Consider the following 27900-nt stretch of genomic DNA (forward strand, 5'->3'; position numbering starts at 1 on the left):
ATTTTATTAAATGAATTAATATTATGTATATTAAGTGAAAGTAAAAATATGTACAGTTTACATGTATCATTTTTTTTTTTTTTTTTTAAATTTTTTTTTTTTTTTTTTAACGTTTATTTATTTTTGAGACAGAGAGAGAGAGACAGAGCATGAACGGGGGAGGAGCAGAGAGAGAGGGAGACACAGAATCGGAAGCAGGCTCCAGGCTCTGGGCCATCAGCCCAGAGCCCGACGCGGGGCTCGAACTCACGGACCGCGAGATCGTGACCTGGCTGAAGTCGGACGCTTAACCGACTGCGCCACCCAGGCGCCCCTACATGTATCATTTTGATGATTCTCCATTTTAATTGACTTTCCATTGATATGATCAATACAAGGTTTTCCATTGGCCTTGTTGATCTTTCTGCCTTTCATGCTAGGGCCTGATGTCACTGAAATGGGCAGATTCTGGATTCAGACCTCCTGGTGGGACCCTACCTCCCCAAACCACCCACTGATGAGACCTTGGACACGTAACTCAGTCTCTCTGAGCCCGGGTTCTCCTTTTGGAAGGATGGGGCTGGGATATCATTCAACTTCATTGGATTAAAGCCCAGGTAATGTATGTATGTACAGCTCTAAGCATAGGGTCAGGTACACAGTAGATACTCAATCAATGATAGTTTTCCCCACTATGATGTCTTAAATTTACCATAAATGTAATCAGTATTATCTTGTATAATTTCAAAACATTTTTTCCAGCATAAGTTTTAGAGTGCCTGGCATGGGCTAAACATCATTCTCATTGCTCCCAGAATCTCAGGATTTTTCTCAGAATAGTAACAGTCAAAAATGATAACATTAGCTTATGTTTTCATGGCATTTTATAACTTTTAAATTCCACATGAGTGACACAATAGGCCTGATTTTCCAGGTTTCATAGTTCAGGATGACAAGACTCAGAGAGGTTAATTTACTCACCCAAGGTCACCCAGCTTGTGGATGGGGAGAGAGGACTGACCCCAGATCCCCTGATACCAAGGCTGGTTCCTTCCAACCAATGTTGTCCTGTGTATAGTCCCGTGTGTGAGCCAACGATGTGCCGCATGGAAAAAGCAGCCTTCCCTGAGAACCTGGAAACTGGTCCAACTTGGAGAAATCTCATTATCACTTTTTGAAGCTTTACCCTGACGGCATGTTAAGTTGTATAATTTTTCTGGATTTGGATCTCGGTTGGGACGCTGGTGATTGGCACGTACTGTGTCTCAATCGGGAAAAATTTCCCTCAACTTATATTAAAAGACTGGAAAAGAAAAACAAAACAAAACCCCTTTGAATAAAAGGCATTTAGGGACTGTACTGCTATTTGACCTACAAAGAGAATGACAATGATTCAGTAAGTTTATTATCTAATTTTTTGTTTTTAAGACCTAAGGATTTATGCCATCTGGACCCCTTGATTGGTCTCTGTTCAGTTTCTCCATGAAGCCCCTTACTCCTTTTAGCCATAGCGGAAATAAAGCCCACAGCTGGGCTTCTCTTATTGTCCACATATACAACAGTTGCTGACTTTTTTTATTATTATTATTATTTCAGTTTATTATTTCGGATTTCAGTTGCTTGGAAATTTGTGACGTTAGTGATGTTTGCTACTTTTTATCTTGATATATATTTTTTAATCCCATCTAAATTTTCTACATTGTTGGCTGGGGTCAAATCATCCTGCATTTTTGCTGCTTTGTTTGCTTTCCCAGGCCTTCCTAGATTTGGAAAGCTTAATTTATTCTTTTCTCTGTTTTTATTATGCTCACTTTCACCCTTAAAAGAATCAAAATCTCATCCAGAAACAACTTGCTGGCTCCCTCCTAGAATTTATATGGTTTTAGGAGAGCAGCAAACTGATTTAATAAAAAGGAAGTTCTTTTATGAAAGTGTTTTTGCCATTGTCTGTGTTCATTTCTGTTCTGGTGTTTTCACCCCGTCACACTACAGCATGAACCCAGCTAGACCTGGGTTTGAGTCCCCAGCTCCTTTTCCATTCTTGTGTGTTTTTAGGGTCCTGGAAGGAATGTTTCTAGGAAGGAATTTCCCATGTCCTCTCCGTTGTTTAGGGTGGCCTGCTCTCTTCACTCATGTTCTAGAATGATCCCTTGCATATGGCCATTTAGGGAGTGGTGAGGGAAAGTCAGGGTCAAGAGAAACACAAGGAGGAAAGAGTAGGAGCATTTAGGAAAGACTGTTTCCCTCAACAGCACACAATCAGGTTAAACACAGAGGCAAGTGGGGAGGATTTGGGTGCGCCTCAAGTCCACAAGAGAGGTGGTTAGAGCTTAAAGTTAAAAGCCCTGTTTTTCCAGAATAAAGACTCCCCCAGATCTTAAGGACCCAAACCATTTGGGGTCTACCTATCTTCACTTGTAACTTAGAATTAACATTTGTCTTGAAAATGCACAACGCAGCCTTTTCTGGAGGATGAGATGTTTAGGAATTTTTCTGCAGTGGTAGACATTAGTGACTCTTTTTGTATATATAGAGCCTTTGAACACCCTTCATCTATTTGGAAGATTCCACTCTGTACAGTTTATTCCTCCTAAGGTAGAAACCAGAAGTCTCTTCCCCAGACTCCCTTATAGCTTTGGTACATTCACGTTAGCAAAAATCTCTCTGCAGGGGTGCCTGGATGGCTCTGTCAGTTAAGTTTCTGACTCTTGGTTTTGGCTCAGGTCATGATTTCATGGTTCGTGAGTTCAAGCCCCACATCGGTGCAGAGCCTGCTTGGGGTTCTCCCTCTCCTTCTTTCTCTGTCCCTCCCCTGCTTGCTCTCTCTGTCTCTCAAAATAAATAAATAAACTTCAAAAAAAATTAATAAAATCTATCTGCAGACGGCCTGTCAATTAGAAGCCAGTGATACCCAAAATGTGGGGTCCCAAAGAATCCGTGCTGTGAGGATGGCACAGATGTATCCAGGATCCAGGGACCGCAGGGGCCGCAGGGGTGGAGTTCCTGGTGGTGTTAGAGGCTGGGGGCCAGTATTGCAAATTATAGTGCTCTTTCTGCAGGTTTCCAGCTGCAGTGGGGTTACAAAGTGATTTGGGTTTATTCCTGGGGGTGTCACCTTTACTTGGTTTCCACAGTGATAAGAACAGAGCTGCTCATGGAAACTCCTAGAATCAGTAGCTAGTTGTCCCATGACTTTAAGTCCTGAGCTGATCAGACAAGATTCTGCCAGATGTAAGTCCCCAGTTCTATGGCAACACAAAGGAGGAGCATTCTAGCAGCCAAAGGGGTAAAGACAAAAGGGCAGGGAAAGAGGCTTCTAGGTGGAGGCGCTGGGGGGGGCGGGCAGCAACAAGAGTGAAGAGTAAGCTCCAAACCATCTGGCCAGGAGAAAGGTGAGAACCAGGAATGCAAGCTGGTGGCCTGGAGGGCTTCGCATGGGCTTCGGGCTGTTCTCTTGCGGTCTGTTTTGGTGTTGCATAATTGCTGACATGGAAAGTTGTTTACAGTATGTTCTTAAATGATAAAAGCAGGTTACAGAGCAGTAAATGCAATATGAAATGGTTTTTGTGTAGTATAGATGTACATACACATGCATGCATAAATGTGTGTATTATGTGTATGTATGGATAGTTATGGTATATACACACATAAAAATACTTAATATTGGGTTGTTATATTACAAGCGACATTTAAAAAGAATCTTTTTAATTACCTAGAGTTGATGATTTGCCTTAAATGAATCTAGATTATTTGTGTAATAAAAATAAAAGTTAAAAGAGAGAAAAATATCATGTTCCTAAGTTGTCCTCAAACACATGACACTTTATTTCACTGAGGTCTGTTGTTGGATATTGGGTGGTGTTCAGGTTTCCCTATTCTAAAAAATGCTGGCTTTAATCAACTGGCATTTTGTTGGTTTATTCTCTCTCTTTTTTTTTTTTTGGAGGTATCTTTGAGGGGCCCCTGGGTGTCTCAGTCACTTAAGTGTCCGGCTTTGGCTCAGGTCATGATCTCACGGTTCATGGGCTTGAGCCGTGAATTGGGCTCTGTGCTGACAGCTCAGCGCCTGGAGCCTGCTTCAGATTCTGGGTCTCCCTCTCTCTCTCTGCCTCTCCCCACTCACACTCTGTCTCTCACTCTCTCAAAAATAAATAAACAACAAAATAAAAGAAAGGTATCTTTGATTACTTAAGTGACTTGGTTTGGCTGTTCTATATCTTTTTCAATATATTTTGAAGGAAGGAATTTTTTTTTTTTTTTTACATTCCCTCTCTCCTGCTTCTTTATAAAATGTCCTTGAATTTCCAGAATAGATGAAGCTCCAAGGTAAACTGGAACTCTAATTTTCTGGACATTCATGAAACGAGATAATACATGCCAAATTGCAAACGGAGCATAAGTGTTGCAAGGTGCTCTCTCCATCCTTAAGAAAAGAGAACACTTAACACAGAAACTAAAGATGAAATACCCAAACTGAAAAGGCTCTTTAAAATAGCAGACATTCTACATTTTCTCACTTGATCATCAAAACAAAACCAAACTAAACCAGAAAGAATATTTCTTTACTACACGTTCGTTTTGCCAACACATTCCTTTATATTAAAAATGAAAAGACCTTAAAATACCCTAACAGATAGCAAAGCCTTGGAGAGCAAGTTTACATGCAGGGCTGGAGATATTCATTAAAATTGTAATTAGACTCACAATTAAATTCATTCACAGTAGAAACTTTGCTTGTAAGTGTTGCTACAGGAAGAAACCTCCGTCTGAAAATTAGTTCAGCAGTCTGAGCGATTTTAATTATGCAGAGTTGATTATCGCTAGAGAAGGAAACCTTTATTGCAGCCACAGAATGAAGACCTTCCCCCCCACACTTTTTTTTTTTTTTTTTTTTTTTTGGTTTCCTGAGCTAATATGAGGTCCATATTTTGATATCCAAATGTTTCTCTAGGCAAAGAAAATGTGAGAAAATTTCCACAGCAGGACAGGAGAAATTCCAACATGGTCCCCGGCTAAATAAGATATGCAACACTACACCCTGCATCTTTTTTTCATTATACGCCTCGAACCTCGTCATTTGGTGAAGGGAAAGGCAAGGAGACAGAAATAGCATTTATTTGACATTTACTATGTGCCATCCTCTGTGCAGTTTCTTTTCCCAGGTCCCCCCTTTGGATCATTGTTCCATTTCACAGATGGAGAAACTGGTGAAGGGGAGGTGAAGTGAGTGTCCTAGAAGGGGAGCTGCATTTCAGCACTTCTCTTCCTCATTCGGAGCCTGCTCTCACATGCTGTGTTACCCTTCCCGCAGTCACACGCTATCTTAGCAAGTGCTTGCACGCCAGCCCTGCTTTGAGCCGTGAGTCCGGGTGAGGCTGAGGGCAGCACTTCTACAGGCCCAGCCCCACTCCTCACTCCCCCAAACCTCAGAGGCTGCAGGACTGTGCTGGGTAGAGTGGAAATGGGGTGGAGGAGGCAGCGGGAAGATTGCCCACGTGATTTGGGAAAGTCACTTTGTCTGTCTGGAGTTCCATTTGTCCTCTGTAAAATGCTTGCTTGGTATGGGAGGCCCTCAGGGCAGCGAGATTCCAGGATTCCCTGATGTAGGAGTGTTGGCAACACTGACTCCATCTTTGGCCTTCCATCTTGTTCGTGCCAGAGCAGTGACCTCCCCTGGGGCTACACGTTCCAGACCCCTTGGAGGTAAATGTGTGCCTTGACGGGAACCCAGGGAGGCTTGTTCTCATCTTTCCTACAGTTATTCAGATATCTAGTAGAGATGACATAGTTTCTGCCCCTCCCCCGCTCTGGCACACGGATGGCACCATGAGGTCTGTTACATATTAAACTCTTTGACCTCACTACAGTGACTTCTGCACCTCCCCTTGTTCTACAAAATCTGTGGACTAAGTTCCTGACTTTGGGGAGAATAGCTGGATTGTCACCTGCCCCACCCCCTCGGTCCGTAAGTTAACTTGAAAAACTTTTGAATGTTTTATTTATTTTTAAGAGAAAGGGTGCAAGTGGGGTGCAAGTGGGGGAGGAAGAGAGTAGAGAGAGAGGGACGGAAGATCTGAAGTGGGCTCTGTGCCGACAGGAGCAAGCCGGACGCGGGGCTCAAATTCACGAACCTTGAGATCGTGACCTGAGCCGAAGTCGGACACTCAACCGACTGAGCCACCCAGGCGCCCCAGTAAGTTATCTTAAGTAAAACTCTGTAAATGGAATGGAGTTGCCTGCTTCGTTTTCAGGTCTCAAAGTGACTTCTCAGTTTGGAAGATACTTTATGGTCCCTCCTCCACCTTCTGATATGTGTCCGTTGAACTTTCAAAGCAACCGCAGGCAGAATCTTGCTGAAACTCGAGTGCCTCTCCTCCAGAACCCAAAGCCCTGCGGAGTGCTCCTATTTCTAAAAATAGGCTAGTTCAGTCTGTAGAGCATGCAATTCCTGATCTCAGGGTCCTGAGTTCAAGTCTCACTTTGGGCATAGAGCTTACTTAAAAAAAATATTTATGAAAGTGTGAAGCAGTAGAGAGGAGGAAGTTTAATGAACCCTCATATACCCATTATGTGGATTTAACAACTGTTTACATTTCCCACATATACCCACCACATTGGTTGTAAGTATAACGTTGTGCTGAAATCTAAAGGAAATTACAGACACAGTATCATTTCAACCACAAATACTTCAGCATACATCTCTAAAAAGCAAAGGTCATTTTTCTACATAATAGTCACAGAATTTTCACACCTAATATAATTAATAATAATTTCTTCAGATCATCAAATAGCCAGTTCACTCTCAGATTTCTCTAATTGCCCCCAGATATTACAGCTGGTTTGTTTCAAGGAGGATCCCATCAATGCCCCTACATTACATTGTTTCTTGTGTTTCTTAAGTCGTTTTTAATCGCGTATAGTCTCCCTCTATTTTTTTTTCCCCAGGACATTGACTTGTGGAGGAGTTTCAGGAAACTGGGGCTCATTGTCCGCTTGAAAGTTTCTCTTTCTGAATTGTCTGATTGCTTCCTCATGGTGTTAGCTTTCTTGTTCTGCTGTAAGTCCTGCCTAAACTGAAAATTAGAACTAAACACTGAGTGGATCCAAGATCAACATTTTGTCGAGAACATGTCATGGACGATGCTGTGTCCTGCATATTTAATCACTTCAGGAGACAAGTGAGGCAGTGGTAGCTTGGCCCCACCTCTGGAAAGTTACATTCCCTTTGTCACCAGCTTGTAGCCTGTGAGTGATACTTTGCCATCAGGTCAATATCTAATTCCCCATCAATCTTTCGGCTACACGTCTTAGCATCATTGATAATCCTTGCCCTTATCAGCTGACCAATGGTGATTATCCAATTCTGTATTTCCTTTTGATTTATTAGCTGACATTGTTCCATGCAAAAGTGTTTTCTGGAAACTCATCTTGACAAAAGCATGGTCTAGAACCCCAAGGCTGGGCTCCTTGGCTTCTTGCATTAAGTCTTAAACTGGGTTTTAACTTAATTGGCCTTAATTTGGATTTGAGAAGAATGTTTCTCAGGATTGCTGGATTCAGGATCCCTGTTTCCATAAGCTTGGCTTCCAAGGAAACAAAGGCAAGCCTGGCTTATATAATTGGAAGAATTTCCTTTTTCTCTTGAAAACCAAAGAAACACTAGGAAACAGACAATGCAGTGCCTGCAGAATATTTTGAAAGTATACATTGTCAACGAAGCTCACATAGAATTGTAAAAAATTGTCTTCCCCAGAACAACTTTCTTCTTCAAGTTGAACTGTTAACTTCTGACATACCACATGCAGATGTGTTAGCCATATTCTTAGGAGACACAGACTAAATCAGCTTGTCTCTGCCATCTTTGATGTTAGCTGGAGGCTGTCTTCTTGTCTTTTCCTTGTGAGTTATAGGCATCTTGCCTCACTCTGCCCCAAAGCTCCAAAAGATGTGAAAATTTATAGGCAACCAGGGCTTGAGTCTGTGGCCCATGATGATATGAATTCCAACCTTTCGGAGCTTCCATGAAACAACCAGTGGGAAAGACAAAAGCTTCTGTAAAGTGGTGCATATGTAGGACATCAATTCAGTGGATGCCTCCGCTTGATTGATGATGTGCAAGCAAGAAATCAGTGAGAACATGTATTCCTGAATTATCTGGGCTTCAGACCTCCAAATCTTGAATGGAGAGCCTAGATTGAACTCTGAGATATACTCTGAAGGTCAGAAGGAAAATAGAACTTTGATACAACCAAAGACTCTTTGAAGGGGTGCCACATAAACTGTTCAGTGCATTCTCTGAGATGGTGTGGCTTGAAGTTAGGCAGATCTGAGGTTCCAATTTCCAATCTTTACCAGCTGGGTCAATTTATTAGCCTTTAAAAGGTGAGTTGCTTCATTTGTCTGTAGCTGGAGCCCCATGTGAGCAAAAGTTGGAACTCAGAGATGTCTTTGTGTATCTGATGAAATCATGGGCCTGTCATGCTAGGAATCACTTGGCATGAGGCATTTTGGCCCAAGGAAAATGAGAGCAGAGGGTTTTACAGATGCTTGAGTATGGAGAAGGGAAAGTGAGGTTTATAAGGAGTCTGGGTCAGATGAGTCTTTAAGCTTAGCCTCAAGGCTGTGTCTAATCTCAAGGTGGCAGTGGTCACAAATTGAAGGGGATGCTTGCACTGTGGCTCTGAAGGTTAATTTTGGTGCCCAGGAGTCAAAGTGAGACACACGGGGTGGACCTCCGTGGTCCTTACCCACACTCTGCATGGAGCTCAGCATGCTCACAATACAGTGAGGACAACAGAAAACAAGTCCTTTTCTTTTCTTTTCTTTTCTTTTCTTTTCTTCTTTTCCTTTCCCTTTCTTTTCCTTTCTTTTCTTTTCTTTCTTTCTTTCTTTCTTTCTTTTTTTTTTTTTTTTGCAATTTAAGGTCTGATGACTTTGGGAGCCTCATAGGGTGAGATGCTTGTTAGGATTACCAGTTTTCTTGTGGAGAGAGCCAGTAGACGGGAACTGAGGTGAGTTTCCAACTTCAAGGGTTTTCATGGGCAACAGGCCTCATGGAGTAAGTGCCCAGAGCTTGAGAAGGGTGGCTGTGAGTCAGGTGAAGCACTCCTGCATCTTAGAGATCCTGTAGAAAGGATGCAGGGAGCCTGCAAGATTTATATTTCAAGTGTTAATGTTGGTTTGAACCTACTGCATTTACAGACTTGTGTGATAATCTTGCTAGGGCTAGATTTAGAGGAGTTAGCCCTACTGCAAAGAATTGCCTTCGGGCTGAAATAAAGAAAGTGTGTAACACAATACTTGGCACAAAGCAGCAGTTTCAGAACTGTTAGCTCCCTCATGTTTTATTTTTATCCCCATCTCCATGGAGATACATAAGGTCTTCTTTTGAGGTCTAACTTCTGGGTAGGTATTGTCATTGTTATGTTCATTGGTTTATTTATTTTGCTGAGTTTTCTATACAAGAACACATTTTCTCATTGCCCTTTTGATTCCTTTCCACTGTTCTTAGAAACAATGGCAATAACAACCAAACATGGGTGGCCTTCCATTAAAATCCCACAACTGTAAATGGAACTGGTAAAAAAAGAAAAAAAAAAGGATAGGTCCAAATTAAAGCGATAAATGTATTCCCGTATTCTTGTTAATGCACAGATATCCAACCTGCATAACTTTTTCTTCTAGTCATGCAAGAGGCAAAGATAATTTAGAAACACTCATGCTCTCTTTGTCACGCTATTGACAAAAAGGCTCAGAGAAAACATAATACACCCTTGTTGAAAATAAACATGAAAAAGCCCTTAAGACATGCAAAGGAAGGTCTATAATTTAGAGCAAATTTTTTAGCCTGAATAAATCACATCTGTTATTTCCTTAGTGCCAAAGAAAGGCTAGGCTGTTCCTGGAACAGGGCGATTCCTTCTACATATGTTTCCCAAAGGGCCTTGATGATGTCAGGAAGTAGTACCCTCTGTGATATGGTCAGGCAGAAACTGGCCAGTAATATTAATTATGGAAAAGGATCATTTCTTATGGATCTGAGTCCAGTCATTTGGCTTGAATGATACAACTGAATCTCCTGAAAACACATTACAAATATAGTTTCAGAATTTTAGTAAGTTCTCTCTTATTTAGAATCTCTCATGTCTTCTTCCCATCCTCTGCTGTCCTTTAGAGGCAGATTCCATCACCTCCCACCATCTCCAGTGGACTTTACCACCCATTTTCCATGATGCTTCTGCACTCTGTATTTACTTCTGTTGGGGCATCTGTCAGGCATGTTACAGATGCACCCCAACTTACCGTGATTCGACTTGTAATTTTTAAAAATATTTTTTTGTTTTCAGGCAGGTGCAAGCAGGGGAGGGGCAGACAGAGGGGGACAGAGGATCCAAAGTGGGCTCTGCGCTGACAGACTGTCAGCAGCAAGCCCCACGTGGGGCTTGAACTCATGAACTGAGAGATCAGGACCTGAGCCAAAGTCAGACGCTCAGATGACTGAGCCACCCAGGTGCCCCTTGACTTATAATTTTTTGACTTTATCATGGTGTGAAAGCTACGCCCAGTGGAAACCATACTTCAGATTTTGAATCTGATCTTTTCCTGGGCTAGTGACATGCAGTGCATGCTCTCTTGTGATGCTGGGCAGAGGCAGCCACACGATCACGAGGGTCAGCTGGATCCTACACTGACAACCATTCTGTGCCCATGCAACCATTCTGTTTTTCACTTTCATACAGTATTCAATAAATGATACGAACTGTTCAACACGGTGTTATCAAATAGGCTTTGTGTTAGACGATTTTGCCTAACTATGGGCTAATGTAAGTGCTCTGAGCATGTTTGAGGTAGGCTAGGCTAAGCTATGATGTTCAGTAGGTTAGATGTAGTAAACGCATTGTCGACTTATGATATTTTCAACTTAGAGTACGTTTATCAGGATATAACCCCATCATAAGTCAAAGAAGAGCTGCATGGATTTTTGTTTTTATGACTGTGTCTCTCACTAAAGAGTTATTTCCTTGAGGGACATCTGGGTGGCTCAGTTGGTTAGGAGTCCGACTCAGGCTCAGATCACGATCTCGTGGTTTGTGGGTTCAAGCCCCATGTCAGACTCTGTGCTGACAGCTCAGAGCCTGGAGCCTTGTTTCAGATTCTGTGTCTCCCTCTCCCTGCCCCTCCCTCACTTGCACTCTGTCTCTCTCTCCCTCTAAAAAATAAAGAAACATTAAAAAAAAGAGTTATTTCCTTGAGGAGAGGGCCTCATTTTTCTATTATTTTGCCCCCAGAAATGAACTCAGTTCCTACCTGCAGCGTAATGTTCAATGAATATTTGCTGGAGGGGTTCATAGAGTCTTGGGTTTGGAAGGAAACCTTTTGGTCATTTTAGGAAACAGAATAGTGGAGCAGATAACATCCGAGCCATGCCCTCCCCTCATTTAGCAGAGGGAGGCGTGGGACTGGATCAGGATCGCACAGTGAGCTAGAGGCAAGCGGAAGCCAGAATTCAGAAGTCCCGTATCAGTTCACGGACATAACGTTCTGTGGAACATTTGGATGTTATCAGTTACTTTGAGAAAACAAATGGGCTGTATATTCCAGTTAGTTGGCCAGCTTTATTCATTGTAAAACTTCCTTGTGATGTTTCTAGACTGAGCTATGGTTTATAGCGCTTCATAAACATATTTCCTCATGAACCCTTTCCTCATGTACCGTCTCACTGAACTGATGTTCCCCAAAATGCACTTTGGAAAACCCAATTGTGGTAGGCAGAATAATGCCCCCTCCCCAATGTTCAAGTTATAGAACCTATATATATGTTAGGTTACAAGGTTATAGAACCTGTAGGCACGTTAGGTTACAAAACAAAGGGGAATTTAAGGTATTGGATGGAATTAAATTTACAAATCAGCTGATCTTCAGCCACGGAGATTATCCTGGGCTATTGGGGTGGATCCAACATAATCAGATCCTTAAAAGTGGAAGAGGGAGACAGAAGAGGAGGTCAGAGTGATGCATTGTGGGAAGTAGTCCCTGAGCCATTGCTGGCTTTCAAGTTTCAGGAAGGGACCAGGAGCCAAGGAATGCAGGTGGCCTTTAGAAGCTGGAAAGCATGGAATGGATTATCCCTTAGAATCTTGAGAATGAAAATGTAGTGCTGCTCCGTAGTGGCTATCATCATTTTAGCCAAGTCTATAGCCGAACTATGCCAGACTTCTGACCTCCAGAACTATTAGGTAATAAATTTGTGTTCTTTCAAGCCACTAAGAGTGTGGTAATCTGTTATAGCAGCAATAGAAATTTAATGCAATTTTGCTGATGTCGTAAACTGCATGTTTAACATGCTCCCAGATAAGCTTGGAAATTGTTTATATTCATGAGTATATTGTTTGTATTGATGTCTCTATGGTGAGTTGGAATGATTCGCCTAATTGGCTGCAAACTGATCCCAAAAAACCATATTTTATTCAATTTTTATAACTTTTGCTAAATTCAATTTTTTAGAAGAAAGGAACTAGGTCCAGCTACATTCTAAGGGAGGAAATGACCAACCACCTGAGTACCAAGAGACAGGGATCATTGGGAGTCATTCTAGAAGCTGCCTACTGTAGACAGAAAGGGATTAGTGGATTTGTTTTTCAAGTTTATATTTCTATTCTTACCAGTGAGTTTGGAAGTTTCTTAAAGTTCTACTACAGCTGAGGTGACCATGTAAGTTATCATCCAAGCCAGAAATCTTTTGAGATAATGGAATGCACAGTGCTGTAAACAACCACACTGGGATAGTCAGTATAGACTGTCCCCAGAACTGCAGATGTACGGTCCCCCCAGTTGAAGGTCACATTTCTGGGCCTCTTTCTTAGCCATTAGCATAATACCAACACATAACAAATATTTAGCACATTCCTGCTTATGGAATGGCAAAATGATTCGAAGATACACAAGGGCACTAGGACCACTAAATGTACAGTTCTTATGTGTCAGTCTTATTAGGGAAGCTAAGAAACCCTCCTACCCTATTTAATCTTACTTTATTTTTTATCTTTTATTTTTTAATGTTATTTATTTATTTATATATTTATTTTAATGTGTATTTATTTATTTATTTATTATTTTTTTTTGAGAGAGAGAGAGACAGAGTGTGAGCAGGGGAGGGGCAGAGAGAGGGAGACACAGAGAATTCAAAGCAGCTCCGGGCTCAGAGCTGTCAGCTCAGAGCCCAAAGTGGGGCTTGAACCCACAAACCATGAGATCATGACCTGAGCTGAAGTTGGACGTTCAACTGACTGAGCCACCCAGGGGCCCTTAATCCTACTTTTTAGTTAAAAAATAAATCTATGACAACAGAGATTACACTCTAGGAATAAATACCGAGAGAAGGGTGAGTGTTGGATTACAGAGGTATTGGCTTTAGCATTTGCTCTCATGAATACAAGGACATACAGTGTATGGTGAGGACCAGCTGGGTCTTTAGCATCATAGACTTGGGAGTTAGGAAAAAAAAAAAAAGGAAAACATTGTTTTTTTTGTCTTGTGATGAGAGCTTCTAGGATTTCCTCTCTTAGCAACCTTCACGAAATATGCCATACGGCAGGGTTAACTATAGTCGTCATGCTGGACATTACATTTCCAGTGCTTACTTACCTTGTAACTGAAGTTTGTGTCTTTTGATCACCTTCATTTAATTCTCCCAGCCCTATCTGTTCTAGAATATATTTAAGATATGTATGTTGCTACACAATCTGAGGTTTACCAGAGTCCTTAACAAAGTCTATTAGAATTCCTAAACTTACAGTAATTTATCATTTTAACTGTCAGAGATAGTAGAAACTGAAAGCCATAACCAATTGAAGACAATGCTGATACGCCACGGATGAAAACAGTTGGTCCTTTCAAATTACAGGAATTTCAATTATTTACATAAGTTCTTTCAGAGAACTTTCTTTCTCTGAAAGAACTTATAAGTTTTGTACCCAGATGGCATGAGAGAGTAATAAATTCAAGTTTTCGGTACAAAAATGTTGCCATTTCTGGTTTATAAAAAACAAGTTTTTGTAATCCTTAAATAACTCATAGTTACTAATAATTAATTCTTAATTATACATGAACATGGAGTTTTAAACAATTTTGCCTCTTAGAGAAGAAATCTGAATTTTAAATAAACATGGAATAATTTTTTAGTGTCAGTATGTCCCATGCAATATTTGGGACACACTTAAACTAAAAACTATTCTGTATTTATCTGAAATTTAATTTTAACTGGAAGATCTCTTGGTTAATTTTATTCCTAGGAATTTTATTCTTTTTGATGCTATTATAAATGGAATTGTTTTCTTAATTTCCTTTCCAGATTATCCATTGTTAGTAGATAGAAACATAACTGATTTTTGTATGTTTACTTTGCATCCAGCAATTTTTTTGTGGAACCTTTGGGGTTTTCTAATTATAAGATCATGTCATCTGAAAACAGAGGCTATTTTACTTCTTCCTTTCCAGTTTGCATATCTTTTATTCCTTTTTTTTGCTTAACGGTGCTGGCTGAGACTTCCCGTAGTATGTTGAATAGCAGGGACAAAATATTCTTCTGTATCTTATTCCTGATCTTGGAGGAAAAGATTTTACGACTGAGTGTGATGTTAGCTATGGGTTTTCATACATGGCTTTTATAATTTTGAAGTAGTTTCTTTCTGTGCCTAGTTTACTGTTTTTTTTTCTTTTTTATCGTGAAAAGGTGTTGAATTTTGTCAAATGCTTTTTCCTCCCCCCTTTTCTGTTAATGTGGTGTATTACATTTATTGGTTTTAATACATTGAACCATTCTTGCATTCCAGGAATAAATCTCATTTGGTTATGGTCTATAGTCTTTTAAATGTCTGTTAACTTCTATTTGCTAGTATTTTGTTGAGGAATTTTGCATTAATATTCATCAGGGATATTGGTTTGTAGTTTTTTTTTCTTTCTGGGAGTATCTTTGGCTCTGGTACAGGGTAATGCTGGCCTTATAAGAGAGTTTGGAAGCATTCCTTCCTCTTTAATTTTTTGGGAGAGTTTGAAGAGGATTGGTGTTAATTTTTCTTTAGATGTTTGGCTAGAATTCATCAATGAAGCCATCTGGTCCTGAGCTTTTCTTTGTTGGAAGGTATTTGGTTACTAGTTCAATTTCCTTACTCATTATAAGTCTGTTCAGATTTTCTATTTCTTCATGATTTAGTCTGGTAGGTTGTGTGTTTCTAGGACACTGTCCGTTTCATCTAGGTTATCAAAACTGTTGGTATACAATTGTTCATGGTATTCTCTGATAATTTTTTATTTCTATAAAATTGGTTGAAAGGTCCTGTCCTTCATTTCTGATTTGAGTCTTCTATTTTTCTTAAACTAGCTAAAGTTTTGTAATTTTGTTAATCATTTTGAAGAATCCACTATTCATTCTGTTGTCTTTTCCTTTTGTTTTTCTATTCTTTTATTCCACTGATTTCTGCTCTAACCCTTATTATTTTCTTCCTTCTGCTAGTTTTGGGTTTAGTTCTTCTTTTCCTAGTTCTGAGATCATTCCTCTATTTTAATGCACACATATACAGCTATAAATTTCCCTCTTAGCACTGCTTTGGGTGTCATGTATTTTATTTGTTAAATATGGCAACTCTACCCATAAAGAACTGTGGCTTCTGTCTTATGTGTACTCCCTCTTACACCCACTTCCTCACTCTGGTAAAACCAGCTGCCTGGCCGTGAGCTGCACTCTAGAAGTCACACAAGGACTAAGGGAGGTCCCAGTGCAACAACTAATGAGAAACCAACTCTTGTCAACAACTACCTGAATGAGCTTAAAAACAGATCAGGGTGCATATGTCCCTTCAAAACAGCACACTTGTATCCCTTGGATAAATGCCTAGTAGTGCAATTGCTGGGTCATAGGGTAGTTCGATTTTTAGTTTTTTGAGGAACCTCCAAACTGTTTTCCAGAGTGGCTGCACCAGCTTGCATTCCCACCAACAGTGCAAAAGAGATCCTCTTTCTCCGCATCCTCGCCAACATCTGTTGTTGCCTGAGTTGTTAATGTTAGCCATTCTGACAGGTGTAAGGTGGTATCTCATTGTGGTTTTGATTTGTATTTCCCTGATGATGAGTGATGTTGAGCATTTTTTTCATGTGTCAGTTGGCCATCTGGATGTTTTCATTGGAGAAGTGTCTATTCATGTCTTTTGCCCATTTCTTCACCCGATGTTTATAGCCAAAGTATGGAAAGGCACCAAATGTCCATCGATGGATGAATGGATAAAGAAGATGTAGTATATATATACACAATGGAGTATTACTTGGCAATCAAAAAGAATGAAATCTTGCCATTTGCAACTACATGGATGGAACTGGAGGGTATTAAGCTAAGCGAAATTAGTCAGTCAGAGAAAGACAAATATCATATGACTTCACTCATATGAGGACTTTAAGAGACAAAACAGATGAACATAAGGGAAGGGAAGCAAAAATAATATAAAAACAGGGAGGGGGACAAAACGTAACAGACCCTTAAATATGGAGAACAAATAGAGGGTTCCTGGAGGGGGTGTGGGAGGGGGGATGGGCTAAATGGGTAAAAGGCATTAAGGAATCTACTCCTGAAATCATTGCTGTAATATACACTAACTAATTTGGGTGTAAATTAAAAAAAAAAATACAAAGACGGATCGGCCTCTCAGTTGAGTTTTGAGATTACTTCAAACCTGGCCCACACCTTGACTACAGCCTCGTAAGAGATCCGAGCCAGAGGAACTTGCTGAGCCAAGGCTGAGTCCTGACCCGCAGAAATTATGCGATAGTAAATGTTTGTTGCATTAAGCCACTAAATTTTAAGATAATTTGTTATGTGGCAGTAGGTAACTAACTGACACAATGTCTTAACATTTTCTTAAGGTTTACCAAGATAGTCTACATGACTTTACTTTCCTATATATATTTTTACAACCTTGAGAAATGTACCTTGCACATACATCTGGTAGGTGGGTTACTCAGGGACACAATTAGAGAATCTGGCATAAAAATAGGTCATTTAAATGACAGTCTAGATACAATAAAAATGCCTTGTGAGGAGGCATTTTATTGGTAATAAAACAAATAAAGCTATGCGTTTTGTTGGAACTGCTGGAGAGGGTACTCCTGAGAGATTCAGTAAGCAGAAAATAAAAGTAAAACAGACAGTATTTATGGTGTCTGTTTAGTTTGCTCTTTTCATTTTAGTGAACATAATACAGAGCTTATGTAACATAATTTTTAAATCCTGTGTATATTGATTAAACTAATTATGGTGCATTCATCAATGGAAGACTCTAGTCCTTCAAGATAAGGGTCCAGAGATATATCAATAGGATGGAGATTTGTTCACAGCAAAACGTCAGGTAAAAAGGTGGGTTGCTTGCAAATGTTTGCTATTATAAACAATACTGTGGGGGTGCCTGGGTGGTTCAGCTGGTTAAGTGTCCGACTTCAGCTCAGGTCATGATCTCATGGCTCGTGGGTTTGAGCCCCTCACCAGGCTCTGTGCTAACAGCTCAGAGCCTGGAGCCTGCTTCGGATTCTGTGTCTCCCTATCTCTTTGTCCCTCCCCCACTGATGCTCTGTCCCTCTCTCTCACTTGAAAATAAATAAACATTAAAAAAATTAATAAACAATACTGTGATGAACATCTCTGTAGGAAAATCTCTGCACACATCCATGATTTTATTAGTCTTGGTTCTCTAGAGAAACAGAACCAACAGGAAATACACATATATTTATTGTAAGCAATTCTGTCATGTGGTTATGGGGGCTGGGACGTCCAAGATCTGCAGGTAGTAAACTGAGGACTAGGAGACTGATACAGTTCCAGTCTAGGTCCAAAGGCCTGAGAACCAGGACAGCCAAAGGTGTTCTAGAGTCTGAGTCTGAAGGCAGGTGGAGACTGATGTCCCAGCTCAGAGACAGACAGAGAGAAAGAATTCTTTTTTTTTTTTTTTTTTTTTTTTTTTAATTTTTAACATTTATTTGAGAGAGAGAGAGAGACCTAGCACGAGTGGGGGAGGGACAGAGAGAGGGAGACAGAGGATCTGAAGCAGGGCCTGTGTTGTGAGTGGAGAGCCCGATGTGGGGCTCAAACCCCTGAACCATGAGATCATGACCTGAGCTGAAATCAAGAGTTGGACGTTTAACCGACTGAGCCGCCCAAAGAATGAATTCTTTCTTATTCCGCCTTTTATTCTATTCAGGTCTTCAACTGATTGAATAAGGCTCACCCAACTGGGGAGAACAACCTACTCTACTTAGTCTAAGAATTCAAAAGTTAAATCTCATCCAGAAGCACCCTCACAGACACACTCTGAAATAAAGTTTCAACTAATATCTGGGCACCCTGTGGTTCAGTCAGGTTGACACCCCCAAATGTAGCCATCACAGTGGTTATTTACCTAGAATGAATCCTTAGGAGTAAAATTGCTAGATTCAGTGTATGCCACTTTTTAAGGGTTGTGTTTTGGTTCAATCCGTTTCTGTTCATTCCAGGTGACCATGCTAATGGGTTTTATCCTTGTCTCCAGTGTCTACTTGAACGTTTGCACATTGCTAATGTGGGCCACATAGGAGGGACTCATCAAGCCTCTTGCCTCCAACCTCCCTACTCACTTCTCTCATGGAGTGGTTTACTGGCTAAGTCTCCATCATTCTACTGCTCTGTTAAATCTATTTCTAGGTGCTAGGTGGTCTTTTTTTTTTTTTTTTTTTTAAGATATTATGTTACTGACAGGTTCTGCATGAAATATATGTTTACCAGATACTCTCTTTGGCTAAGAATCTGCCAATTTTTCCTTGTGCGTGTGTAAAAACAGAACGTAACTGTTTATCTTCAGAGGGAAACTAACCTGACTTTATCTGTAACTTAATTACCATGAAGTCCCACGTGTGGTCTGCAGAGCTGCATAAATTAATAACGCTGTAATTGTGGAGTTCACATACCAGGAATCCTTACTGCCCTCTCTAGAGAGCCAGGCTAGCAAACAGGCTTTGCATTCACATGTATTCTCTGAGCGGACTTTTTTTTTTTTTCCCCTCCCTGAACATTTCCACCCCTTCCCTGCCCGCCCCCCCCCCTTTTTTTATGTCCCTTTTACTCTCCTTGGAAGCAGTCTGTGGCATGCTTATAGCCACTGCCTCTCCTCTGGGTGGCTATTGAAATATCCCCCTAATATTTCTCCATTATAATGCGAGCCGTCAATAGCACAATGCCTTGTTGGCCTGCCTTTCCAGGACAAAGTACGGAGCGATTCCATGACTCTGGCATCCATCAGGACAATAAGCCACAAATCTTTTTCAGTGCAGCTCCAGACGTGGCTGCCTTTGGGCTGGAAGGCAGGGAGAGGCAGGAATGTTTCCCCAGCGTGGAGAGAAATCAAACGCGTGTATTCTGGTTTCTTCTGCATGTGCTCTTTGGAATGAGTCACCGCGTACTTTTAACGAGATTGGAAGGAGGGAAAAGTTTTCTTTGGTGAAATGATTCAGTCAGAGAGATTGCAGGAGTCCACTGGGGACAAGATTCCAATATGTGCTTAATTTTCTTTGGAGGATTTGCTAATGATTGGTGGGAGCCCCAGTTCCTATTTATTACTTACTTTTCTTAATAATGAAAAAGACACCATATGCTGGGTGTGCAGCTTGCTGATAAACTCACTTAGAGCAATGACTGGCAAGTGTGTGTATTTTGTACGCTGTGCTATTAAGGGGGGAAATCCTAAACTCTATTAGGAAATTTGCCACCTTTGAAGCTGGTACCACTTGGCCTTCAAGGTTTATGCTAATATCAGCTAAACATGTGAGGCATTAAGTGTTTTATTTTTTAGAAGAATTTTGAACATTTCTTACCTCACTAGGAACATCAGAATAAATTCCAGATGGATTAAAGAGTTAAATATTTAAAAACCTTAACTGTTAGAAAATCTGGAAGAAAATAGATGTGAATATTTATCAAGCCTCCTAAGGGGGAGAGTTTTCTAAGCTTAGAATTGATGGAATAAATCACTAAGGATGTGATTGATAGATGTGACTACATAAAAATTTAAAACTTTTATACATCAAAAAAAAAATCACCAAGATTAAAAAGCAATCAACAAAACTAGAGATGATGCTGTAGGAAGTTTGACAAAGGGTAACTTCTTGTAATAAATGTAAAACTCATATGAATTCAATAACACAAATACCAGGACCCTAGGAAATACACGGAGAAAGGATATAAACAGGCAAAACACAAATATCAAGTATGTTGGTAAATGACGGCACACATTTTTTTTTAAAACTTCCCTGAGTAACCAAATAAATGCAAATGAAAACAATAGTGAGGGCTTATTTTCCCCTTTCAAAAATTCCCCATCCAAACAGCTGGTGTTTAAAACAAAATAATGGTCCCTAATGTTGATAAGGTATAGTAAAATAATCACTTTCATTCATTGATTAAGAGAAAGTTAACAGATAACATCCAGCTTTAAAAAAAAATCCCTTAAAATAAAAATTTATATTGCAAATAATTGGTGGGCTGACTTTACGTGATGAGACTTCAGAGTGGTTTAAAAAATGTCTGTTTTTCAATTTTTTTCCTACTTTAAATTTTTTTTAATATTTATTTATTTTTTGAGAGAGAGAGAGAGAGAGAGAGAGAGCATGAGTGGGGGAAGGGCAGAGACAGAGGGAGACACAGAATCCGAAGCAGGCTCCAGGCTCTGAGCTGTCAGCACAGAGCCCGATGTGGGCTCAAACCCATGAACTGCGAGATCATGACCTGAGCCGAAGTCAGACACTTAACTGACTGAGCCACCCAGGTGCCCCTACATTTTATAGAACATCGTCATATATTGCTTTTACTCTAAAGGAAGTCATAGTCTCATCAACTTCAGCTCTGTGATGCCATGGAACCCTCAACCAGCTTTTTTTTTTTTTTTTTTTTTGTGAATGCCAGTTCTAATGCAGTTATATCATTTTTTCTTTCTTAGAATCAAAGCTCTAGATCCTTCTATGCATTGTACTATAACCCTCCTTTCTTGCCATCACTATGGACAGTCTTTGCTGACAATTAATAGTCACACCCAAGAAAGAAAGAACACAAAGAGCCTTATGTTAGTTTAGATCAACTTGTGCTGCCAAATATATAGGAGGAAACTGGGTTTTAGAGATGATTGAATTTTGAAATCAAGGGTAAGAAATTGTGTGTAAGAAGGGTAGTCAGTTTTTTTGTTTCGTTTTGTTTTAATAGTGAAGGCAATAGGTAGTCATTGAGAGATTCTGTTCGAGGAAGTGATACCATCTTACCGGGTGGTAGAAAAAAATTTGTGCCACCTTTGTAGAGGGTGAATTAGGGGAAGGAGCCAAAAGCTTCTTTGATTTTCCCTGAACCCTCCTTCTGACCCTATTGCTGTTTTTGAACCTCCTTTTGACAGTTTTTACTCTTTTTATCACCATCTGGAGCTCTCCTTCCTGATCTGTACCTTGCTCTCTTTGTAGGCACACTGGTCCTCCTTCCCAGGGGAGTGAGTTTCCATTCATCTTAAGTCCAATTTGCCCCAGAGACTTCCCCTGCGTGCACTGAGAAGCCCCTGCCTTTCTTCCTCAGTGTCCACACTTCTCGTTCATACTGCCGGCCATCTGCCTGTGGCATTCAGAGCTTTAGTTTTCTCTAAGAGAGAGAAGAGGTCGTCTGCAGGTGAGGAAATGATGGCCCAGAGAGGGGTGTGAAAGAGCAAGTTGGCATCCAAGATGGTTCTAGAACCCAGCTGCTATGGATTGAATTCTTGTGTTCCTCCACAATCCACACATTGAAGCCTAGTCCCCAGTGTAACATTATTTGGAAGCAGGGCTTTTGGGAACTAATTAGGTCATGCGGGTGGAGCCCTCATGAAAGAGATTAGTGCCCTTAAAAGAAAAGTCAGAAGAGACATGGTTACTCTCTATGCCTTGTGAGGAAGATGGCTATTTGCAAACCAGGAAGAGTTCTTACCAGAACCTGCCCATGCTGGCACACTGATCTCAGACTTCCAGCTTCTAGAACTGTTATAAATCCATGTCTGTTTAAGTCCTGTGGTCTGCAGTATTTATCGTAGCAGCCTGAACTGACCAAAACACCAGGTCTCCTGGACCCTCCTTTGGAATCCTTTCCCCTGCCCTGCTGTTGGTGGGCTATGGCATTCTAAGAGTTTGGTGTGTATCTTGGCTGTCTTTTCTTTTTGAGGGACAATTTGAAGGCAGAATTTGGTGGTTTCTTTTTTATATTATTCTTTCCAATGCTTGACAAGATGCCGAAGAAATGATGATTTAGATTCTAGGTTAGCCTTTTATACTGGATCAGTATTTAAGAGCTAGAGTCACTATTTCATTCTTAACCAAGGATGTTTTTGATAGACAATAGTATGGTTATTGTTGTTTTGGGTTAATTATTTTACAACTTCCAATTGCATTTTACCAGCCAAAGAGAAGATGGCTGACATAATAGGAACTGACCGCCGAGGAAATGCAACCTAGCTCTTTATTATTTTTCAAACTATGATCCTGAATCTTCCTTTCCTTTAACCATGCGAAGAAGACAGTAGGAAGAAAGCTTGTGTGATGCTTACAAAACAGCATATTACCTAAAGAGCATTATTTAAATAAGATATTCCTTTTTGCCAAGCGTTTTAATAAACATTCAGTGACTTGATGGAGATGTTAAAAAGAGGAAAGAGAAAAATGCCAATCTATAAACAGATTTCAAACACCCTAAGCAGTATACTTCTTTCCCCCCCACCCCCAACTATTTTATTCTCTTTTACCCCCTCAATTTTCCCTGGGCATTGAAAAAGGAATTACTCCCACAATACTTTGCAACGGATACATATGAGCTATTCTGAAGTATATTTCAGGTGGTCTATAAATAGCCCACTGGAGCAGCATGGTGCTGCTGCTGGGAGACAGGTCAGGAAGGCAAAATCCAGAAATTAACAAAGCCTGTCAGAATGTTTCAGGGGGAGAAGTTTGATCCATTTAGGCCTTGTGGTCTTTCATGTTGGACCTGACTGTTGGGGTTTGCTGGTGTGGCTGTTGGGGCTCGCTGGATGCCTGACTTATGATCACAGATGGTTTCTCTGGATGTGGAAGACTGGATCTTAGTGCTGCCACATGACCTTGGGCATGTAAGCCACAGTTTCTTCACATGGCAAACGTACACACTTGCATCAAAAGATTGTTCCAAAGTCTAAACCAGATGAAATGGAACTATATAGTGATATACCCAGCACATAGAAAGAAATTCTCAACAGATCTTGGCCTAATGAGGCCTCATACCTAGTGGGAAAGCGTGGTCTTTGGACTCAAGAGTCTTGGATGCAAATCCTGCTCCCTCTCATTTACTCAAGGGGTAAACCAGAGTAAGTTACTTAATATTTTTCTGGACTCAGTTTCCTCATCTATAAAATAATGATAGCAAGTTGATGACATAATGATGCTAAGGGTTCAACTTTATTTATTAAAGAAATGTTAAGTTCATAGTGTCAACTAAGTACTGTTCTGGGCTCTGGGGATAAAATACAACTTATTCCTTGACCTTAAGGTACTCAGATACTCACTCTGGGGGCAGATAATTGCAATACAGATATTGCACCAACTATAATTATATTATATTATATAATTATATAGTTATAATTATAATATAATATAATATAATATAATATTATATAATATAATATATAATTATATTAGAGTGTGATAAGCACCCTGTTGGGTAAGGACAAGATTCAAATGGGAACACTTATTGAGGAAACTAATCTAGAGTTTGGGAGTTATAGAGAGCTTTTTAAAAGAAGTGGTGTCTCAGAACCTTCACTGAAAAAAAGAGTGAGCTGGTCGACATGTGCCTGGAAAGAGCTGATTATGCATAATCATTATCTAAAATATTTTATATTTCTCACTTCATCCTCACGGCGATCCTAAGAAGAAGGTCCTACTATTACCCCAATTTTACAGAGGAGGAAACTAAGGACTAGAGAGCCATGTACAGATTTACTCTAGAAGGCACTTTTTGGAGTCTTTGTAGAGTTCACCATATTCTCTTTCCTCTAGAAATGCCCTCTCTTCACTCCCTGTGCACACAGAGGTGTCTCTAGCAATGCGTCTCCACCATATATACCCATTCTGATCCACAGTCTATTAGACCAAAGATGAATCTGACCAAAGGTTGGCCACATACATTACCTTACGATTCTATGATGCCAATACTATTATTATGCTTAATAAGATAAGTGAGGCAATATACATATTAGCTTGAAACATAACCTCAAAAAAATAATGTATTTAAAATATGTGCAATAGCTGGCACATAATAGATAAAATGAAAGCCAGTTCTTTTTTGCTCATATCCTTTGTTCAGTAGAGTCACAAATGACATGCTGACCTCAGTCTAACACCAATATGCTCAACATGTTAGGGTCATGTTTTTCCTCACTCATGCTCCCCATTCAGATTTAAGCTCTTTACGTTCCAAAATATCTCCCCCCAAAACAATTCTTCCTTTATTCAATAAGCCACTCACATGGAACTAGTTGATTAAATAATAGCTTCTAGAATTTTCCATGGATGACAATGGAAGTTCCAGATGACCATCTCTTGTCTATTTCTGTGTACAGTTAGAGAAGAGTGAGAAGGAAAATTTATTTTACCAAGAAAATAATAACTTGGTAATGCAAATTCAAAAAGGCCCTAAATTATACTTGAACTAAATTAATCTATATGAATTAGACAGATATTTTTTTTTTTCAACGTTTTTAATTTGTTTTTGGGACAGAGAGAGACAGAGCATGAACGGGGGAGGGGCAGAGAGAGAGGGAGACACAGAATCGGAAACAGGCTCCAGGCTCCGAGCCGTCAGCCCAGAGCCCGACGCGGGGCTCCAATTCACGGACCGCGAGATCGTGACCCGGCTGAAGTCGGACGCTTAACCGACTGCGCCACCCAGGCGCCCCTAGACAGATATTTAAATTGTTTCCTTTGTATGAATTTCATCATAGTCACCCTAAACATCCTGCTGTGTGGGGTGTCAAGTGGTTCATGAATAAAGCCGAAATGCCAAAATTAATAGCACAGCTGTGTGTAGAGCAGAATCTGAGCTTTAACTTCTTTATGATTTTCCTTCTTGCAGATGAATATTGTCACACATATTTTACATTTGAGCAAAGGATTTGAGGAAGATGAACCTTCAGATATACAGCAAGTGGTGCAGTAGGTGCCAAGGTAAGATTAGCATAGGTGGGAGAACGTTATCAGCTTCCAGATTGAATGGAGACCATCTTTCCTTCACAGCCCGCTCAGCCCCACTGCTCTGAGCATGCTCTGTTGTATCCTGTTATTGGCAAAGCTGCATGTGAACTTCAAGCTCCAACAGGCAGCCATGGAGCTAGAGACCGCATGGCTCCATGCAGTGTCTAGATTCTTTGACAGTACAAAGACATCTGGGTTAGTCCACACGAGGGTATCAAAACCTCGCCCCAAATGAAGGCCTCAGTGGGCCTGATACAGTGAAAGTCCCTGAGTGGACTTTCAATCCCTGGGGAGCTGTGTACAAAGCCCATAGTATCATTTCTTCCAGGCCTATGTCCTTGTAGCTTCCTCAGAACAATAATACAATGTCTTTCCCCTACGGGGTGCGGGAGCTGGCATAAGGCTTCTATCACTTTGGTTTTTAAGATTAAAGCTCTCTACAGCACCCAAATATCCAGATTAATAGAACAGCCAATACCCCCTCCTTTACTACCCTGAATTATCCAAGAATTTTAGGGTTTACATAGTTCAAAAGATCCCATCCTGCCCCAAAATGGTTCTTGAAGGGGAAACTTGGCAATCTCATAAACCCATCCTCAGCCCCTGTTTTCTCTTCTCATTGCTTTTGTAGCTGTCATGTAGCCTTGATCTTGAAAACAGAAGACTATGCCCTGTTATGTGCCCTCTAGGGGTCATACTTTTCTTCCTGAATCTCCTGTGCCGCTCTGGGCATCAGGCCATTTCATCCGGTGATAGGGCATCTCCAGGAGGAAAGGGGAATCTCTCCCCAAAATGGTGTCTCTGGGCTCCTGAGTTCCCAGCAGTGTAACAGAATGTGGACAAGATGCTCCAGCAGTGAGTGGGAAAGGACCTTTCAGCCACCTCAGAGTTGCATCAGCCAAGGATTCTCTGAGTCAGCACTGGCCTGGACTCTGACATTATAACTCTCGATTGTCTCCAATCTGACACCAGCCCATCCCCAGGATGGCTGTGTAAGACACTGGTTCTGGAGCCCGTGACCTCAGGGGCCCTGACACTATTCCCCTTCTACCTTCACACTTCTGCCTTGGAAGCAATGCCTTGAAGTCCTTCCTCCTTTCTTTCCAAGCCTCCATCCATTTCCTGTCACAGAAGGAATGACAACTGCTTTCAAGAGGCCAACACTGTTCAGTCACATGCCAATAGCAATGGAAAGAATGATCCCGAACATAGTGGTCCATGCATACAGTAGGTTTTCTTAGTGTAATTTTATAGATGAGGACACTGAGGCTTAGAGAGGCTAAGTGACTCGCTCAAGGACACACAGCTGAGCCAGAGATAGATCCCAGGTCTGTCTGATTCCCAACTAATGAATCTATAGGTATGAACATTATTTTGGGAATCATCAGCTGGAACAGAAAGGACGGGAAGGAATGCATTTGGGTGCACAGGTTGTGATACTAGTGACTCCATCAGGGACGACCCAGAACCCAGGCAAAAATCCATCCAGAACAATTTATGGAACTGCATTTTCTAGGAACCCTCTGTCTGTCTAGGTCCTTCTATTTACTTCCTCCCTTGGTTCCCTTCCTGTCACGCATAAGGCCAAGATATCAGGTCCCTGTGATACATTAGGTGGGGTCTCTGTCCTTGTAGATGCTGCCACTGATTGGACCCTGAGGGGCAGAAATGGGAACTTCCTGGGGTCCAGAGCTTAGTAGGTACCAGCCCGTTATAGTCTCTTACTGTTTTTTACATGGATGTTCACTAGACATGTTCAACATGACACCTGCTATTCACCACTACCTTTGAAGGCTATCAGTCCCACCCACAACAGGTCACTCTGACATAGTTCCTTAAATAAAGAGTTGCTACTTACTAGATTGGTAGTAAATATTTGACTTGAAGGCAGCCAATTCGTAGGCTGGCCACTGAGCCATAATGAAGATTGGCCTGAAAAGTAAGGGCAATGGTAATCAGCTAGAATAGCCAGATTTTCTCCTTTTGGAATGTCACTCAGAAAATACAGAAAGCAAGCCAGTTTGTCAGAGAACAAGAAGACATAAATAGAAGGAGAGAACAAACGGAAAAATCCCAGCATTGGTGATGCCTTGAACTGAAGACAACAAACTGGCTTCTTTTGTGATCCAGTCTCTTTTGTTGACTGTGTGTCCTGACAATAAACGTTTATTTTTTGAGACAGCTTAACAGAGTCTCTGTTTCTAGCAAACCCCAAAGAACTCTTTCTGAGGTGGGTAAGAGACAGTTCTGTTTTGGGGGTGCTGGCTTCTCACTAACACATAATTTACTGCTCCTACCTTGGCCTCGCCTGACTCTGTGCTTGGTTCTGGGTCAGGTTGGTGTATTTTCTTTCCAGAGCCCCTTGTGCTGTTCTTGGCCTCTTCCCATAGGGCAGGTAGCTCCATAGCCTCCTTCAGCATGGAGGCCTGCCAGGTCCTAACGTGTGGGCACCACGCTCCAGGGATGGATGCTGCATCACTGGACAGTGGAGAATGTTAATAAGAGCCACTTCCTACCACCTGCTCTGTCATGGTTTTCTCTTTACAACGCCTCCTCTGACAGCCTGAGTTTGTTTCTTCCTCTGGGGCTGCTGCTCCGGAAGTCACCTATCTGTCTCAGGTCTGGGGC

At 41.0% G+C, this 27900-nt stretch overlaps 1 long non-coding RNA gene across 2 annotated transcripts in view; it reads left to right on the forward strand.

Annotated features, from left to right (window-relative positions):
- Positions 1–27900, forward strand: part of LOC131507785 (uncharacterized) — a 61856-nt gene that overhangs the window by 22702 nt on the left and 11254 nt on the right. The window contains exons 2-4 of one of the 2 annotated variants that reach the window (XR_009259702.1): positions 420–596; positions 25154–25245; positions 25904–27129. This is a non-coding gene — a long non-coding RNA (uncharacterized LOC131507785). Of the gene's footprint in view, positions 1–419; positions 597–25153; positions 25246–25903; positions 27130–27900 lie in introns of those variants that run through there. The other variant, XR_009259701.1, reaches the window with a different exon arrangement.

The sequence above is a fragment of the Neofelis nebulosa genome, chromosome 3 (genome assembly GCF_028018385.1).
Source record: "Neofelis nebulosa isolate mNeoNeb1 chromosome 3, mNeoNeb1.pri, whole genome shotgun sequence".
Lineage (NCBI taxonomy): Eukaryota > Metazoa > Chordata > Mammalia > Carnivora > Felidae > Neofelis > Neofelis nebulosa.